Source organism: Thermobia domestica, chromosome 10 (assembly GCF_964235325.1).
Source record: "Thermobia domestica chromosome 10, izTheDome1.hap1.1, whole genome shotgun sequence".
Classification (NCBI taxonomy): Eukaryota; Metazoa; Arthropoda; class Insecta; order Zygentoma; family Lepismatidae; genus Thermobia; species Thermobia domestica.
In genome coordinates, this window is record NC_137463.1 from 27,088,598 (window position 1) to 27,109,775 (window position 21,178).

Sequence of the window (21,178 nt, forward strand, 5' to 3'; positions counted from 1 at the left end):
TTCTTCTCTTTCTTTTCTATTTCTGAATGAAAGAAAACGGAGTCATGACTGAGAGTAGTCGCTATTGGCACGGTCAATAAGTTGTTTCGATGAGTTTTCTTTGGGAGTCCGATATGGAATAATTAACAATAACAAGAAAGTTTATTGGAATTTACTTTATTGGGAAATAATCTGGATTTCAATCAGTAGGTGATGTTTCGTAATCGTCCTCGTTAAAGAGAATTAATTTTAGCGACTCCTCTCCTCTACATTGCTCTTTTCTTCGTTTACTACTACTTTTTTTTTACGTTTTCTTTCAAAGGGACCAGGGGCGTCCAGGAGAGCCCATAGGTTCCGGGGCCCACACTGAACAAGTCAAGCATGGAAAGAAGGGACATATTTTCGAATGTTACGAAAGAGCCCAAATATAATACTTGCCCCTCCAGAAAAAAATTACATTACGGCGCTGCAGTAAAACCTTCTTTACGGACACTGGCATAATACGCACATAGTTTTCCTTGTCCCAGCAAAAATATGTGTATTATTGTGGAAGAGAATACACCTTTTTGTGGATGCACTCACGGTCAAATATTTACAGTTTTCTTTTTTTTTTTTTTTACCCCGAACGTTTTCAAGTGACAAACGTACATTAATTGTCCAGGAGGTGTTACTCCTTCACCAAATGATCCTTCTCAATCCGCTATTGCACAGAAAACTGCACTATCTTTTCGATAATAATATGCAGTATAAAAAAATCATTTTACAGAACTTTAAACCGATTCTAATTGATTATTCAGGGCAATTACTAAAAGCGCTCTTTGAAACCATTCTTTGAGAAATACATATTTGCCACTAGTAACTTAGCATATTCCCATGGACAGAATTGAAGAGGTACATATTAAAAAATGTACACTGCGATGGCCGGGAATCGAACCCGGATCAACTGCTTGGAAGGCAACTATGCTAACCATTACACCATCATCGCGATGTATTGTAAATCTCTTGCCTTATGTAGAACGTATATTGTTGTCTTGCCTGACGCCAATATATTCCGACACCTACTGCTAGCGAATCACAGACCACCATTATCTCTACCTGATGATAAATTAAAAGCAACATAGATGTTCATAAATTGTAAGAAGTTGGTTAGAGAAAAAAATCGTGATTTCTAAAGATTATTACTTCAATGTCATAATTTTAGGGAAATGTAACTCGATTATTTGAAGCGTTTAGAAATTCTAGTGGGGTATATCCATTTTTATGCAGAGAAATTGAGGTAATGAATGGTCGCATCTACAGAGTAAATACATTACACTTCAAATTTGTGTTTCTGTGATTTATGTTCGGTTTATGTAATACGAAATCACTTTCGAAAACCAAAAGTTCGGAGAAACTGACTGATAATCAAATAAGTGTTTTTTTTTTTCTTTTTGATTCTATGTTTGTAGAAATCTTAGCCCAATAAATTTCTATTGCTATTCTCACCCCATAATCAGAAAGTCTGAAGTTGGAGTTCATATTTTTTGATAATCCACCCAGATTAGACTTGTAAGTGTACGAATAACGACGCGTTCGTAACGCGTTTTCATGGCTTACGCGTACGCTTGTAATACGTTGACCATATATTTAAATAAGGATGGCTAATCACAATGCGCTGCAATAAAAATGAGCAAAATACGTCAGCTCGAACGTATTTGGTGTGTTTCGAAACAATAGACTTTCTGAGGTTTCAAAGTCACTAAAAGATGTCTAAAGGAAGGTATAAGAAAGGAAAGACGTGTGGCCAGGCAAGGGAAGTTTAGCAACAAACAGCTGCTTGGAGGATGTTTTGTGGAGAATATTGAAATTCTGATATTGTAAAGTATATGCGTTTATAACAAAAGAAAATTCACAAAAATACAAGAAAATTTCGAAAAATTAGCTAATCACAGAAAAATTGATGTAACACAATAGGGTTATTTCCCGTGATTGGCATGAATGAGAATAAGGGTGTGACAGCAAAACTTGGAATCCCTAATTGCCTCACAGTATGATTTATAACTCTGACAAAAGAATATTACCAATTAGCCACCTAGATCGCGTTCACTGCCAACGGTAACACATGGGAAACGCATCCTAGTTTAGCTGTACACTAAGATGCTTTCCCTCAGTTTCACATCACGAATGCTGATCTGAAAATAAGTAGTTTTTATTTGACACATTCTCCATTGTTACTGAGATAACAATTTGAACATTCGCATTGGACCAGCTAGTGAAGTAAAGACAATAAAAACTCTTCTGCACTTCGACGTCCGACTCAGAGTAATTGCCGTTGTAGGTTCTATTTCATTGGGCCTAACACATATTGAAGAGAATAAATCTCTCGAATTAAGGAAATTGTACGAAATAGTTGAAAATATTCTATGGAATGGCGTTTTTAATATTCGGGTGAAAAATACATGCCTATAAATGTAGTATGACGTCGTAATGAAAAACTGTGTATGTTAGAACAGTGAACAACACTGATGTTACCAAAAGTATGTAAATGCACAAGCAATAACATTCTTTGAAGAGAGAAATAGAAGTCTTCCAAATTACATTCGGAGTGATTCTTGGAGCAGAATTGAGTATTAGTTATGATTTCATTTAATGATATGTATTTGTTGTTATACAGCACCATCGACTTTACCGGTTAGTTATTAAACTTTCGAGAATCAGTGAAAAAACACGACCCAGCCAGGATTCGAACCTGGAATCTTCTGATCCGTAGTCAGACGCGTTATCCGTTGCGCCACTGGGCCGTTGCTTAACACATTAGAAGTGCTTCATTCCATTCTCATCTACTTTACAGAATTTTCCACATTCACTCCTTATCAACAGGTAATCGGAAGTTAAATTATAAAATAGAAAAGTGTGTTGTCTTGCAAGTTATAGCCATGTGCGGGTTATTAATAAGCCAAGCACATTGTATTTAAAATATATCAAATCCAACTTTTTTCGATTTGTGTGGATATTACACTGATAACTTAAGCTTGCAATATAGTTTTAAGTTATTTCTTTATTTTTGATTACTTAGATTATTTAATAGACCTACTAATGAAATTTGTTTTAAATTGTATTTTATTTGATATTATAGAACTGAGTGGTGCTGTCTCTGTTTCAGAAGAGACGTCTTAATTCTGCCTCCAGAGGCAGACGATACTATCACACGATAAATATGCATTTATTTGTTTCACAGATAGTACTTACAGAAGTATGATACATTAAGAAACGACTTATTCTGTATACCGAAAGTACCATTCCTATAATTATGTCTTTTGGCCAGAGCTTGCTTCATCTCACTATGCGAAATCAGTGGTATCATATATAACAATGAAAATATAACTTTTGTAAACAAGATAATCCACCTTTTGCTACAGACCTTCGACCAATTAAACAGTTTTGGTCAACTATTAAAGGGTTTCTGTATCAGAACAGATGGGAAGCGAAAAATGAAAAAAATCTTTAAAAATTGAATATTTTTGTTTGTATATTACGAATTGTAATAATATCTGACAAAATGTCCTTCTTATTTGCGAAGATGGATTACATAATTGTGATTTTTTGTAGATTTAAGCAAGTGATCTAACAATATTTTATTAATTTTTGTTTACTTAGAGCTACTTTAATGATATGAGATTTCTAAAACATTCTTGCAAAAACTTTATGATGGCAGTTTATCATGTAGCGAGAAATATACTGATGAGTCTTCCGTATATAGTAGATGAGAATCAAATTGTCATCAATTGCTTAGGAAGTAATCATGTTGAAATGACACTACCATCACAATGTGCTTATGCGTGTATTGATTGTTCTAGTTAACATATACTCAACATGTCATAATGTGTTACTTCGATGTCGCCTAGGTAAAACAAGGCCGTAACTTCTAGAAGGCAGAGAGCAACTGCTACCACAGGAAAGATTTCCGCAGTTCGACCGTTCGAGGGGTCCCATTTTAAAACAAAATTTTCTTGCTCCATATACGAGACGAAAATGAAATTATAAATGAAGCATTAAACAGGTTTACATAAACAAAACAGCATACAAAAGATATATAAAATAAAATTGATTCTTGAGCCCATTTCAGTAAAAAAGTTTACGACTAGGGGTCTTAGAGATAATATTTATTCGTATAGCTTTGAGACTTGTCAATATTGTACCCTTAATTAATTTGTCATGTATGAAGGGACCAGGGGCGTGCAGGAGAGCCCATAGGTTCCGGGGCCCACACTGAACAAGGGAAGCATGGAAAGAAGGGACATATTTTCGAATGTTACGAAAGAGCTCAAATATAATACTTGCCCCTCCAGAAAAAAAAATTACATTACGGCGCTGCAGTAAAACCTTCTTTACGGACACTGGCATAATACGCACATAGTTTTCCTTGTCCCAGCAAAAATATGTGTATTATTGTGGAAGAGAATACACACTTTTGTGGATACACTCACGGTCAAATACGTACAGTTTTTTTTTTACCCCGAACGTTTTCAAGTGACAAACGTACACCTTGTCTCAAAAAGGTTGAGCGCATTCTTTATTGCTGTTTCGAGGCAAAAATTTTCTAAGTCAAACTTCGGGTATCTTCGGGAAAAAGTAAACCAGGTTCGAACCTCAAAGCCAACCTTTGCAATCGGGAAAAATCTTGCAGATGTGTTTTTCTTCTTTTAAATATAATAAGACTTGTTACCAATTATATGTAAAAAGCAACATTGATTGAAATACTTAATCATACAATATTTCGAAATTTTGTATTATGTCAGCACATGCTTGTTCGTCATTTTGCTCTCCATACTTAATGGAACATTTAGATACGTAAACGAATCTTTCCATATGTAAAAGAATGGTGAAAGTTAAGATATAGAACATTATTCTCTCCTGAGTACTAAAATAAAAGTTAAAGTAGAACAAAAACAGCATTTGCAGTGGATATGAATGTAATTATTATCTTAAATATGCCTATATACCGCTAGAACTATTTTTCAAAAAGCGCTTGTGTTAGCTCAGTGGTACGCCGATGGATTATAAATCGTAAGGCTAAGGGTTCGATTCCCATGTGGGCCAATGCTTCTTTTTATGAAATTCTATTTTCTGCAATGCATGAAAAATTATATAAAATAATTACATTAAAATACGTCAGTTGTATATATATAACATATAATCATTGCAGAACATAGTGATTATTATTTAAAATATAACAGGTGTTCACAGTACGTTGGTATTCTATGATATATGTGAATGTTAAATACAAATTAAGAAAATAATATCATCGCAATGAATAAATTATGTAGTGTATTTATTTGCAGGTATTTGTCATATAGAGGTTACTTCTCAACTTTCGTATTACAGCATGTCATTGATATTCTTGAAAAATTATCCGAGGCATAAAAAGAGGGTATAAACAGAGAATCCAAAGTCGGAACGCTCGCAAGAAATTCATGAACCCCAAAGGTCACGTGAGCAGACTGGAATTGTCCTTATGAAGCATGCCACAGCAGAAAGTCTTTACATAGATTTTCACTTCAATACCTGAGATATGCTTTTGCAATGGGAAAGTGGTGATGCCTTTGGTCACTCTCTCTCACTTTCTCGCTCGCTCACTCTGTATTTATATATATGAAAGTGGATGTATGTGTGTGTTTCGACATAATTCTGATATGTCTAGAGCAATTTTAACCATATTTCTTACAATCTGGAAAAGAATACTGTCGGGATACATATTAAAAATGCTAGAAAAGGATCGATATTAGTATCGAATCCATAGTTTCGTGGTCGCTTAGGTAAACAGTTCTACTTTCAATTCAAGTCCAATTAAGCTCCCATTAGCATCCAGGCTGGTTACATAGCGACAAAAAAATATATATATATATCGAAATCAACCGATTTTAGAGTCGAAGGGTAAGTTTTCAGTGCCGCATTTCCCATTAGTCCAACTAGGCCAGTGCCTAGAGGGCAACATATTTGAAGAGCGCAAAGTTTAAAATTTTATTTTTTTTTTTCGTATGAAAAAGTTTTAAAAATCGAGAGCAAATATACTATTTCATGAGCAATCCTCTTTTACTATTCTAATATATTTAATGATAGCGTAAGAAATCTGAAAAAAAATCAGAACATATTTCCCATTTATTTTTTGTTACGTAGTTGTAACTGTAGCATCTAGTGAGTGGTATTTAACTGCAATAAATTCACTAATTAAGCATATTCGAATTAAGTTTTATTTGTAAGTTAGGGATCAAGGGGCGGAGAAATATGTAGTTATTGGGGGCGCCGAGAGCAAAAGTGCGTAGGCACGCCGAGCTTCTAAATGCAGCACTGTTCGCTAAATTAATTGGTAGAAATTTTAATGCGATTTAAGACCAAATTTAGTCCTAGCGGTGGCGGTATCCGTTTGCTGTCCTAGGAGGAATGAAAGAGGCTGACATCAAAATTATAAAAAAAGACCTACATTAGTGTCGAATCTATAATTTTGGGGGTCTCTTACATAAAGAGTGGCACTTCAGATGCCATGTAAGTTAAGCCCTCATTAACACAATGAAGGAGTTTGTGAAATTTGCGACATGTAGAAATAATTGAAAATGACCAATGTTAGTATACAGTACAACCCATATCTTTCGTGGCCGCCAAGTTCATTGGGAGCAGTTCTGATGACCTTTAAGTTTAAGTTCAACTTCCAGTAGGAGTGAGATTCCCCAGCACATCTAATAAGGAGAGTTGAGTTGTTGAGTTGATTTTAGTTTAGTGTCCCGTTCAGCAGCGAGGCTATATGAGACGTGGACCTACTGATTAACGTGGAATCTGAACCACATGAGCTCCCGCCGGGAATCGAACCCGAGTCTCGTCTTTTAAATGAAACAAGACATGTTAAAATCAAAGATGGAGTGGGTCAGTGGGTCGGTTGGTAAGTGGGTGAAATGGGTCAAGATTTGTGAGTGGGTCAGTGGATCGCGGGTCAAAAGGACGTGACCTTCTGCGAAACACACTCACCGTGACTCACACGGGCGCACCAGGTGGCCACCCTTTTAGTCCAAAAATATTTCGTCCAAAGAACATTTCGTCCAGAGACATTTAATCCAAAGACATTTGGTCCAAAAGACAATTCGTCCAAATGACATTTCGTCCAAAAGACAATTGGTCTAAAGGACATTTCGTCCAAAGGAGAATTGGTTCAAATTGCATTTCGTCCAAAATACAATTGGTCCAAAGGACATTTCGTCCAAAAGACAATTGGTCCAAAGGACATTTCGTCCAGGGATGTTTAGTTGAAAGCACATTTCGTCCAAAGAACATTTGGTCCGGTAACGCTTTGGGGTCAAGGGTTTTTTTCTATTAGAAGAGTAAAAGTGATTCATATAACATTATGACTCAGTAGCTTCTTATTTCTAAAGGAAATTTGAAATAGAGATTTATTCCGCAATTTTCATTTCGATAGAACAAATAATGCTGAGATATTCAGAAAAATGTAAACGCCTGAAAACAATATGGCCGAACAACAGGAGTGAGGGAAAGGTTGCAGTGTGAAGTATGTTGCTGTAATAACTGCTAACATGACATCTAAAATTTTCATGTTGTGAATGAAATAGTTCTAAAATAAGTACCGGTAACTAAAATTAATGGAGTTTAAATTTGAGTAAGCTAAATATTAGTTATTCAAACCCTTGTGTTAGAAAAGTGAAAAATTATGTGTCAAGTATCTTTGAAGAAATACTGAGAATAGAAAAATACACATGTGTGAAATATATTCTTACACGAAAGACCTTACTTTACATAGGGTCTCTAAAATGTCTACCCACAATTTCATTTGCTTTGGTCCACTACTTCCTGCGCTATTACGGTAATATTTATTTTTTTTTCGGAGGAGGCCTAGGCCCCAACAGTGTTTTCCGCACAAATTAAAACACGTTTCGTTTATTGTTTTGCGAATTGTCCCTATACGAGGTTTCGTTGCAATTCTCCATACTCTAAGAACCTCTGACGTATAATTATTTGCACTTTTGACATTTCGTAATCAACAGTTTAAAAGGTCCGTGATATACGCAACCGCTTTTTTTTTTTTTTTTTTTTTTTAAAGGAAAATACGAAACCCAATTACCTTAATTTACGTCTACAATATCTGTTCACAGTTCCATTCAACTCTGTACACTTCTTGCCTTTTAGGCCTCAAATTTCAAAATTTTGGGTGGGGGATTTTGTCCTTAAAACCGTTTTTCCTCAGAAAATAAACTCGCATTCGTTTATTTTTTGCGTAATGTCGTTCCAATGTGTCGTTCCAATTCTTCATGTCCTTTAAGCACTTCTGACATACTGTTATTAGCACTTTTGATATTTCACGATCAAAGTTTTGTAGGGGTCTGTGTCCCACCCAAACCTTTTTCTTTTTTCAGGAAAATACGAAACCAGTATTCCCTTATTTTATGTCTACAATATCTCTGCACAATTTCATTCACTTTGGTTCATTTCTTGTGACCTTTCGGGCCTCAAGTTTCAAACTTTTGGATGGGGGCTTTCGCCCCCTAAAACCGTTCTTCCACAGAAAATAAAAAACGTATTTATTTATTTATTGCGTATTGTCCCTACTCAAAGTTTCGTTGCAATTCTTCATGTTCTTTACACACATCTGACATACAATTATAAGTACTTTTGATATTTCGTGATCAAAGGTTGGGAGGGGTCTGTGCCCCACGTAACCATTTTTTCCAGGAAAATACGAAACACGTATTCCCTCATTTTATGTCTGCAATATCTGTGCACAATTTCGTTCACTTCGGTCCACTTCTTCTTGCCTTTCGGGCGTCAACTTTCAAAATTTTGAGTAGGGGTTTTTGCCCCCCCTAAAACCATTTTTCCGCAGAAAAACACGTATTGGTTTATTTTATGTGTAGTATCTACCTGCCTATTTTTTTCAAAATTGGAGTGTTACACTTGGGAGGTATTACTTGTGATTCATAATGTTATATGCATCACTTTTACTCTTCTAAGAGAAGCAAACCCTTGACCCCCAAGCGTTACCGGACTAAATGTTCTTTGGACGAAATGTGCTTTGAACTAAACATCCCTGGACGCAATGTCCCTTGGATCAATTGTCTTTTGGACGAAATGTCCTTTGGACCAAATATCTTTTGGACGAAATGTCCTTTGGACCAAATATCTTTTGGACCAATTGTGTTTTGGATGAAATGTCCTTTGGACCAATTGTCTTTTGGACCAATTGTGTTTTGGACGAAATGTCCTTTGGACCGATTATCTTTTGGACGAAATGTCCTTTGGACGAAATGTCTTTTGGGCGAAATGTTCTTTGAACCAATTGTGTTTTGGACGAAATGTCCTTTGGACGAAATGTCTTTTGGACCAAATGTCCTTTGGATCAATTTTCTTTTGGACGAAATGTCCTTTGGACCAATTGTCTTTTGGACAAAATGTTCTTTGGACAAATTGACCTTTGGACCAAATGTCCCTGGACCAAAAGTGTGTGGACTAAATGTCTCTGGACGAAAATCCTTTGGACGAAACGACCCCCAACTACCCACCGCCCCATTCTGTTCAGCGCATTGTAGACAGCATCTTCTGAACACTGGTGAGCTTGTCTACATTTTACTTTCAAGATCTCCATTTTTCTTCTTTTTTCATTTGTTTCTAATGAAAAAAGCTCAGGCATTTTTGGATTTTGATATTTGCAATTGTAAGAGTGGCAATAGCAATAGGAGTTCAATTTTGAGATACAGCTTGTGAGCTTTTAGAGGAGCTAACTGCTGGAAAAAAATTGAATCACCTGTAATATATGAATTATTATACCTAGTATAAAAAACTGAAAGTAACTATGTCTGCGTGATTATCACGGTCAAATTGCAAAGTCAAATGAAACGACATTTGGTATATAATCAGGCCCCAATCCCAACTGGGAAGTTATCATACGCGTATCACTTTCATTATAACACATATACTTAGTAGGGAGTAGGTGTCCGAATTTTTGCGAGAAACTGAGTATCTTACAAGCCGTTCAACTTAAAGAGCTGAAATTCAGTATATAACTCTTTAATAAAAATAAACAGAACGTGTCCTGGCATTTTTAAAAATGTGTTTTATGAGCGAAGGGGGGGGGGGGATTTTCTATATATTGGAAATTGGTAGTGGGTTGATTTGTTGTAAAAATTATCGAAAACGATTGATATTAGTTGAGGAACTAATTGAGGAATGAAAACTACAGTCCTTTGCATTTTATACCCACTGCTTTCTATTATAATAATTGCTGAAGCTGGTGTTTAATATATGGATCGTTCAGAGCATAAGGCAATCAAACCTAAAGTTGTGAGAAAAATTGACATAACATTTGTATTCCAAGCCTAATTTCATGGGCATTTTAAATTAGTACGGCATGCTTAATTATATGGAAAACTAGTTTTTCTTTCTTTTTTTCTTACGTTGGTCTATTTTATCTTGATTTGATACTTTCAAATTTCATCCTGTTTTCTACTGAAATGTATATGTAAGCCAAGAAAGAAATAATTATATATGATAAATTTAAATTCATCTTAATTTGAAAGATGAGTAACACTTTACCATTGTATATCGTAAAGGTCAGATTCACCGGTATTGTAACAGAGCGGTGCTTGAGCGATTGACGGTAGGAATTCAAACTCCGATAAGTGAAAATTTCACAGTCTTGTTTTATTTCAAGTGTAACCTCTTTAGTCAATGGGGAGAAGGACGTGGATCATGGGTCAGAGTTGATTATGTTGGTGGGTCGGAGTTGGTCACAATGGTTCAGAGTTGTTCATAGTTGGTGGTGGGTCCATTCTGTATTCTACCATTAATTTCATAATTCGAAATCACCCTGTCCTTTAGCTTAAAGACACAATCGTGGAACGTAGAATTTAATATTAGTAATGTAATAAACCCATAATGGATCGCTTCTTGTTTTACCTTGGTGCATTATACTTTTGCAATGGTAAGACAAGTTTTTACCTCTTCTGGGTAGTTTCACAGTTTCACATTTGTAGAGGTGGTCACGGAGTTTTCAATGAAGGATTTATTACCATCTTGAACGCTCGCTATTTTGCACAAGTTAGCATAAAGACTCGAGACTCCTACCATTTAAAAAAAAATTAGTAATACTCTTAAATGACATACTACTTGATTCCCCTTGCCATTTTCAAATTTTGAGTTGCACCCCTCCTGAGACCCTCCGGGGAACCTTGGGGCAAATCTTTTTCCTCGACACGGGGTACCTTTCAAATTATAAAATACATGTTTTCCGGTGTTAAAATCTGTTTCATCGTTTCAGACTTTTATTAGTGTTAACGGACTTCATGGATACCATGCTTCTTTATTCTCTTAGTTTTCAGATACAAGCCCCCATGCCGTAAGCGTCAGTGGACCACTGATGCGCAACTAGCGGCCTTTCGCCAAAAGTTGGATCCCGCAGCTACGATCCGTGGTGGCCCCACTTCGGTTTTAAAAATTATACCACCAGCGGCAGAGACTCGACGAAACGCCAACGAACCACAAAATTCCTCCCCCAAAATATGTTAAATCGCCCATATGCTTGATTTGTTTATATTCAGGTGAGTGCAAAAAACACTAGGGGAAAAAGCAAGTATCCCAAGGTGGGCGCGAACCTTCAATCTTAAGTTTACTTGCCGCATATTCTTCTGACTTCGCCACGGAAACGATGAAGAAAATCTCGCTTGTAGAAGAATAAATTGTTGAGGTCTTAATTTAGCCAATCAAACAAATCCCTCTATCTTGAGTTCTGTGAGATGGTACTGTGAACCGTTTCGAGATTTATTGCTTTCTGGTGGGGTACTATCTATGTGCAAAATTTGAGAAAATCGCCGACGCGCACCTTCGAAAACTCTCCTCTTGAGTGCAATATTGACCAGAGATGGTGTGGGTCAATGAAGCCTTGATCCACAACATACTGACCCAGCACACATCGTAACCCACAATGACTCAACACCCAACGTGAACCATTCACCCACCATGACCCACTCTGAACAAACCACCAACTATAAAAAACTCTGAACCATTGTGACGAACTCCGACCCACTAAAATGCATCGTCATTAAATTTGATCCATTATCCACACCATCCTCTTTACTGACTTAAGAGGTTATATTTGTACTAAACCAATTTTTTCCAGTAGTTAGCTCCTCTAAAAACTCATAGCTTGCATCTCAAAAGCCAAGTAGTAAATCCTATTGCCATTGTTACAACTGGAAATATGAAAATCCGAAAGAGCCTGAACTTCTTTCTTCATTATAACCAAATGAAAAAAAAGAAGAAAAATAGAGATCTTGAAAGTAAAACGCAGACAAACTTGCCAGTGTTCAGAAAATGCTATCTAGAAGGCACTGAGCAGAATGGGTTGGTGGGTCAATGGGTTAGTGTGAGTCACAGTGATGGTGTTTCGCAGTGGGTCACACCTTGTTGATCTACGATCCACTGACCCACTCACAAATCTTGACCCATTTGACCCACCGACCAACTCAATCTCTGATTTTACATTTAGTATATCATTTAAAAGACGAAACATACATCTACACATTTTTTTCTCGATTGCGAATAGCCTTGATAAAAATATACGAGTTGAGATGGTAATTTCTTCTTAAGGTGAGAAATTGATATGATTAAAGAGCCCATCTTGAAGTGGTTACAAACTACATTCCAAAGTTATTAGAAACGCTTTCGCGACCCCAGAAAACTATTACTTCGACAAATATTTAAGTAAGATTTTACATTTTATTAATCATATCTCCAAGCCCCTCATCCTGTGAAGATGGGGATGACTTTGGATATAACGCCATTGAGTGCCTCACTACTCATCTCAACGACCCAGAAAACAATGGATAACACTCTACAATCAGTCATTTTACACTATTTTTACATGTCACTCCTCCCAACTTCCATCCCTTGAGGTATCTGAATTCCACAATATTTTTTTTCTTAGATTGAAAGTAATATGTCTCCCATGTTAGGTAAAAGTTGCTCCAAACATTCCGGAGTTTCGCTGGAATATACACGTATACATACATCAAAACATTTGGAGCTGTGTGAGCAATGCTTTCGATGTTGCTCCTGTAAATTCAAAATCCAGGTGGCATAGTCGCTCATACCAAAACGTGGCATTCAATAACATTGTGTTTGTAATAGTGTCACGAACTCAAACTATGGATTTGACACTAGAGACATTTTATTTTTCATCCTTTATCGTCCGCCATAATAATGGGTGTTGAATCGATTGAATTGATTTTGAGTTTAACGTCCCGTCAGCAGTGAGGCTATATGAGACGTAGACCTACTAATTAACGTAGAATCCGAGCATGAGCTCTCGCTGGGGGCCGAATCTGGGTCTCCCACACCGAAAGCGTGTGCGCTATACGCTTAACCACAAAGGAGCTTTACGATGAGAGTTAAATTTGGACTGTAAGTTGCTTTTGGAGTTGTAATTATTAATTTCTGCAACAACGAGAACTATGGATTCGACACTAATATCGATCGCTTTTACTTTATATATATACGGAGACAGGGACCACATCCGTATACAAAAGCCTTGCAGATTATTGAACTGAAATCCTTTGGAAAGAAATCCTATTCTGCCTTCTTTCTCGAGTATAAATAAGTCTCTTAGACATGACTTCATGTTCGTAAATTTCCTGTTTACATGGTTTGGGGATCGGGAGTTTTGTGTCTGTAACGAAGATTGGAGTTTGTATAATAATTTCTGTTTATACCCGAATAGTCTCTTTACCTTTCAGAAAGCGTAGATCACTTGCTGTAAAGAGAAAATTCAGAAGTAACTTCCGATGACAAATAGCAGCAAATAAATACACTACATAATTTATTCATTGCGATGATATTATTTTCTTAATTTGTATTTAACATTCACATATATCATAGAATACCAACGTACTGTGAACACCTGTTATATTTTAAACATAATAATCACTATGTTCTGCAATGATTATATGTTATATATATACAACTGACGTATTTTAATGTAATTATTTTATATAATTTTTCATGCATTGCAGAAAATAGAATTTCATAAAAAGAAGCATTGGCCCACATGGGAATAGAACCCTTAGCATTACGATTTATAATCCATCGGCGTACCACTGAGCTAACACAAGCGCTTTTTGAAAAATAGTTCTAGCGGTATATAGGGATATTTAAGATAATAATTACATTCATATCCACTGCAAATGCTGTTTTTGTTCTACTTTAACTTTTATTTTAGTACTCAGGAGAGAATAATGTTCTATATCTTAACTTTCACCATTCTTTTACATATGGAAAGATTCGTTTACGTATCTAAATGTTCCATTAAGTATGGAGAGCAAAATGACAAACAAGCATGTGCTGACATAATACAAAATTTCGAAATATTGTATGATTAAGTATTTCAATCAATGTTGCTTTTTACATATAATTGGTAACAAGTCTTATTATATTTAAAAGAAGAAAAACACATCTGCAAGATTTTTCCCGATTGCAAAGGTTGGCTTTGAGGTTCGAACCTGGTTTACTTTTTCCCGAAGATACCCGAAGTTTGACTTAGAAAATTTTTGCCTCGAAACAGCAATAAAGAATGCGCTCAACCTTTTTGAGACAAGGTGTACATTAATTGACCAGGAGATGTTACTCCTTCACCAAATGATCCTTCTCAATCCGCTATTGCACAGAAAACTGCACTATCTTTTCGATAATAATATACAGTATAAAAAAATGATTTTACAGAACTTTAAACCGATTCTAATTGATTATTCAGGGCAATTACTAAAAGCGCTCTTTGAAACCATTCTTTGAGAAAAACATATTTGCCACTAGTAACTTAGCATATTCCCATGGACAGAATTGAAGAGGTACATATTAAAAATGTACACTGCGATGGCCGGGAATCGAACCCGGATCAACTGCTTGGAAGGCAACTATGCTAACCATTACACCACCATCGCGATGTATTGTAAATCTCTTGCCTTATGTAGAACATATGTTGTTGTCTTGCCTGACGCCAATATATTCCGACACCTACTGCTAGCGAATCACAGACCACCATTATCTCTACCTGATGATAAATTAAAAGCAACATAGATGTTCATAAATTGTAAGAAGTTGGTTAGAGAAAAAAATCGTGATTTCTAAAGATTATTACTTCAATGTCATAATTTTAAGAAAATGTAACTCGATTATTTGAAGCGTTTAGAAATTCTAGTGGGGTATATCCATTTTTATGCAGAGAAATTCAGGTAAAAAATGTTCGCATCTACAGGGTAAATACATTACACTTCAGATTTGTGTCTCTGTGATTTATGTTCGGTTTATGTTATACGAAATCACTTTCCAAAACCAAAAGTTCGGAGAAACTGACTGATAATCAAATACGTGTTTTTTTCTTATTGATTCTATTTTTGTAGAAATCTTTGCCCAATAAATTTCTATTGCTATTCTCACCCCTTAATCAGAAAGTCTGAAGTTGGAGTTGATATTTTTTTGATAATCCACCCAGATTGGACTTGTAAGTGTACGAATAACGACGCGTTCGTAACGCGTTTTCATGGCTTACGCGTACGCTTGTAATACGTTGACCATATATTTAAATAAGGATGGCTAATCACAATGCGCTGCAATAAAAATGAGCAAAATACGTCAGCTCGAGCGTATTTGGTGTGTTTCGAAACAATAGACTTTCTGAGGTTTCAGAATCACTAAAAGATGTCTAAAGGAAGGTATAAGAAAGGAAAGACGTGTGGCCAGGCAAGGGAAGTTTAGCAACAAACAGCTGCTTGGAGGATGTTTTGTGGAGAGTATTGAAATTCTGATATTGTAAAGTATGTGCGTTTATAACAAAAGAAAATTCACAAAAATACAAGAAAATTCCGAAAAATTAGCTAATCACAGAAAAATTGATGTAACACAATAGGGTTATTTCCCGTGATTGGCATGAATGAGAATAAGGGTGTGACAGCAAAACTTGGAACCCCTAATTGGCTCACAGTATGATTTATAACTCTGACAAAAGAATATTACCAATTAGCCACCTAGATCGCGTTCACTGCCAACGGTAACACATGGGAAACGCATCCTAGTTTAGCTGTACACTAAGATGCTTTCCCTCAGTTTCACATCACGAATGCTGATCTGAAAATAAGTAGTTTTTATTTGACACATTCTCCATTGTTACTGAGATAACAATTTGAACATTCGTATTATGCAGTACTCATTTGAAAAGTAACACTTTCGATAATTAGAATTCTGGCTGCGTACGCCATCTTGAAAAGCGCTACCTTGCGTCTTATATTACCTTGAATTTGTATCCGTAGCTGACATTAAGGAAACGAAGGAAAAGAAAGAAAAAAAACATTGGGTCGCCGTTATTCCTTCTTACACTATAATTTATAGACCAGTAAACACAACGCTACTTACTCCAGATTCTTGTACACTACTTGCGTTGTCAATGCTAAGGAAAAGACGAGGAAAAGAAAGAAAAAAGAAAAAAAATCATTTAGGATAACACCATATATCTTGCATCTCTGTTTATTTAACTTTCCTTGTAATAAACGCATAACAAAAGACTCTCTTTGACATTTATGATCGTGGATAGCTAGATTCAGGAAAAAAAATCTTTATATTCCGTTAAGTTCCTCAAACCTTTTAACGCCAACACCACTCAAAGGTAAATAACAATATGAATTAAGCCACACTGTACTAACAGTAAGAGAGTTGTTTACATTTCTAGACAATAGCACAAAATCCTTGGTAGGCTACTTCACCAAAGGAAATTTACCAATTACATTACCACTCGTGAACATCTCATTGCAAAGGGAGAGAGAGAGACCTACGGCTGCGTCGATTAACCTTCCCCCTTTTAGCACATAACTTCTCCACTTCACCCGCATCCAACCGCTAAGAGGGCATTTCCCTCGACATTTACTATTAGCAGCGGCGGTAATAACATTAAACTCTGTAGCACATTATGGGGAACACAAAACCAGCCAGTGGAATTAGACTCGACTTCTGACACTCCCGCATTGAAGTACGAGTGGTATCGTACACCCACCGTCTTAACGTGCCTCACTGATCTAGTGAGCAACATCACAATCGAACGTAACAGAACAACTCGAGAATGCAAACTTTGGGTGCGGCGACTTAATGCTTAGATTGTAGATTATATAGATATACATATGTATATAGTTATTGATAAACAATACGGAATGCCCGCTGCTAGACAGACATAAACTAGCCATCGCTAATCAATCTTTAATTTATCAAATAGAATGCCTGAGAGAATAGACAATACGGAATACCTGTTGCTAACATACATGTGCTAGATGGCAGCTAGTAATATATTATACATCTAGACAACTCTAAGAGATGATCTTATTCAGAGCAAGAGAGAAACGGCTTTGATATCAGACTACCCCGCTGGCGTATGATTCAACTTACTGGATAGAGACTCACTCTCGTTTACTCGGACATATTACGGACAAAACTCATTTCGGACAATATTACGGACATTGTAAACTGACTCGGATAATATATATATATGTATACACCAAGAAAACTGAGAATTATTGAACGTATATTTACTGTTTGTTCATAAGTAATCTGTAGTAAGATAATGAACACACGAAGACATTGATGTGACGTTAGATATATTTAAAACAATTTGGACAACTATAAATGGTGGACAATTTCTTCCGCAACTTCCCGGATGATACCAGTTTCTTCACAAGACGGAATAAAAAGAAATAGACATATTTACCTAGTAGACAGTTACCAAAGCTCACCCGACCGTGGTTTCACTTTACGAATAGGGACACTGTGGAAACACTGTGAAACAGCACTCCAGGGTGGCGACCGGTCCTGATGACTCCTCCAACATCTCACCATGTGTACAGCCATAACCTCGGCGTGGATTGATCACACGACGACCCCTCCTGGGTTAATAGCAAAAGCATACGTTCCGCTACTATCTCCACCAGGTAGACAAACAATCACTGCAAAGCTGCTGCAATGTTCATCCTCACAACAGCGACCACAATTAGACACATTAAATTCCGGAGAGGCAGGCTGAGCTGACAACAAGTAATATAGGACGAAGTCCCTTGCCAAGAAAATGTAGTAAGGGTGGACGGAAATTCACCACGTCAAGAGAAGGAGGCCATACATCAATCGAGTTCAGTCCTGGAGACAGCACAAAAGGGATTTCTGAACTTCAGCTCTCATCACATTAACAGTTAGGGAATATCCAACCAATCTCTGCCGTGCTTCAAAACGCACAGGTCGAATATTTGAGTAAGTTCTCTTGTGATTCTTGTTTATACCCGCTAGCCTAGCATACCGTTCGACTAAACAGCTTCTTTAAATATTTATATTAAAGAACAGCCACTCACTGCATAGTTCACTGTAAATTAGTATCCAAAAATGGACAATCGTGCTTCTCACCACACCACGGCCATATACGCAGTTCGTAGTACAAAAAAAAAGGTGAACCAGAGGGGGCTCTCCGCAGCCCTCTCACTTCCGGATTGGTCATTCCATACTACGCATCAAAGCGTAGAATGGAAATAACAGATTTTATAACAAAACAAATATAACTAAAGGAGAATAAAAATTATATAAACGAGCATTTATATATGCAGATTCATAATAATCCTTCCGTTTTACATGAAACACAAAAATTTAAATTATTTCAAACGATCCGAGCTACTCTCAAAAGCCGCTCAACGCAAACCATAGACATACAAAGGAAACTAGCATACTACATCTACACGCACTAGTCCAATTGTCAACCATCTTGAATCCTTCATGAAAGTCGAGAATTGAGAGAATATAATAAGAAATAATATTAGCTGAGAGCTAATTGAACATTTCCGCAAATATTCTCTTTGAGAAAATGTAACGCTCAAAGAGGAACGTTACATCCACCCAGAGGACAAGGAAAAAAAAAAGAAAAAAAAATTTCTCTCTCTTTTTTTTTACCTTATATATTATTATTAGAAGTTATTTATATGGATAATTTCGAAGAAGTTCATCTCTTCGTTCTTTGGAACAGTTGAATTTCTTCAAATTATGAAAATTCTGCGTTCCCACACTTTCCCCAGCGAGGGTATGCAAAATCACTGAGTTTTTCAAAACCCTTCTAGCCAAGAAAGGGCCCGAGAAACATTTCATATATTTAGCAAATTCTCCTTTAACTGAAGAGGAAAGATGGTGAAGTTTAACCATTACTAGGTCTCCTTCTTCTAACTTAACCTCCCTTCCTGTTCGTTTTAAAGATTTCTTAGTTTTATTAGTAACTTTAGGATACAATGTAATATGACGATCTTGGGTAGGTGTCTTCTCTAGAACACCAGGCCAAGGAAGATTCTTTTTAAATGCTTCAATAGCAGAATAAGATAAAAATAGCTCTGCAGGCGTACAATCAATACTACTACATAATGAATAATTTAGGAGTTCCTGACATCGCTTCAGTACAGTACTACACTTAGAATGATTACTATGACACTCTAAACGAATAATTCGGTTGAGTTCTTTATGGCTCCTTTCTGCCAAACCATTCGAAGACGGGGAATAACTAGACGTTAATACGGATTTCATATTATGCTCCTTACAATAGTCCTGCCAGAGGCGCGAAATAAACTGTGAACCTTTATCCGAGACAATGGCATTAGGATAAGGGAACAAATAAAAATAATTTTTTTCCAACACTGAAATTATACCTTTAACATGAGCAGTCTTTAAAGGAAAGAAACAAACAAACCTAGAATAAACATCAATAATAGATAAAATATAATAATAACCATTACTAACTGGGAGCCTCCCAACGAGATCTACCGCTAGGCGGTCGTGAGGTCGACTAGCTTCTATATGAATTTCTTCTTTAAGTATTACCTGATTGGCGAACTTTGTCTCAGCACAATCAAGACAATCTCTAATATACTGTCGAATTGACAGTCTTTGTTTCTTCCAATAAAATAAAGAACGACATAAAGACATACATTTCCTAGCTCCAAAATGACCACGTGAATGGACTATTCCAATTATTTCTTTTATTAACTCTTGAGGAATAACCAAAAGCCATTGGTTCGAATTCCTATGCTTGAAATATAGCAAACCTTGATAACAAGTGGCATGTTCTGAGGAACTATCCAATAAAGACCTTAACTTAATACAGAAGTCGTCATACTTCTGCTTTTCCCTGACTTTCTCCAGGTTGAAAAGAGACGAATCTTGAACAGACAAGAAATTGACATGATACTCTTCTAACTTCGAAGGCACTTCCGGTGGATTTTTACTCAATGTATCCGCGACAAAATTCAGACTCCCAGGACAATGCTCGAAGACAAGGTCAAACCTTTGTAATTTAAGAAGCATACGAGTCGTCCTAGTATCTAAGTTCTTCATAGAAAAAGAATGAGTGACTGCAGCATTATCCGTATGGATATACACAGTTCTTCCAAGAATATATTGTGAAAAACGTTCACACAAAAATAAAACAGAGAGCAATTCCAACTGAAAAGAAGACAACGAAAGTTCGTGAGGTTTAACTCTACGACTAGCGTAGGCGATGACATTTGGATGATCGGACCCATCAGGGTACTGTGCCAGAAAACCAGCCAAATTCTCAGAACAAGCATCCGAATGGATGTGAAATGGCAAATTGAAATCTGGTTGTCCCAACGCAGGTGGATTACTGACGATTTCCCGCAATTTATAAAAGAGATCCAAAACTTCAGGAGTGAGTTTGTACTTAACATCCTTCTTAATAAGATCGTACAACGGAGAAGTAAGAGTCGAATAATTGGGAATGAACCGCTGTCGCCATCCCAATAATCCTAGAAATTGACGCATCTTTTTCTTGGCTTTCGGGATGGGATAGCAACGGATTGGCTCATTATGACGTGGGTCAACTTTAACAGTCTGACCACTAATAATATGTCCCAAGAAGTTCACTTCCGTCAGAAGGAAGCAACACTTCCGGAAATTTAGGGAAAAATTCCCACGTTCAAAAATTTCGAACACACGCTCCAGATGGGCGAAGTGTTCGTCTAGAGAAGTGCTAGATATTAAAATATCGTCCAGAAACAAAGTGACAAAATCTTTAGTACTTTGATCGAAGTAACTATGCATGACGCTCTGGAAAATAGCGGGCGCACTCTTTATTCCTTGAGGTAAGACCATCATT

General features: G+C 36.5%; 3 non-coding genes across 3 annotated transcripts; all 3 read right to left on the reverse strand.

The window, feature by feature from the left end:
• Positions 1–892: 892 nt before the first annotated feature.
• Positions 893–964, reverse strand: TRNAG-UCC (transfer RNA glycine (anticodon UCC)). Its single transcript has one exon. It is a non-coding gene; the product is annotated as a tRNA-Gly (tRNA).
• A 1,722-nt stretch (positions 965–2,686) lies between these two features.
• TRNAR-ACG (transfer RNA arginine (anticodon ACG)) lies at positions 2,687–2,759 on the reverse strand. The gene has a single exon. It is a non-coding gene; the product is annotated as a tRNA-Arg (tRNA).
• A 12,114-nt stretch (positions 2,760–14,873) lies between these two features.
• On the reverse strand, positions 14,874–14,945 carry TRNAG-UCC (transfer RNA glycine (anticodon UCC)). The gene has a single exon. It is a non-coding gene; the product is annotated as a tRNA-Gly (tRNA).
• Positions 14,946–21,178: the final 6,233 nt, after the last annotated feature.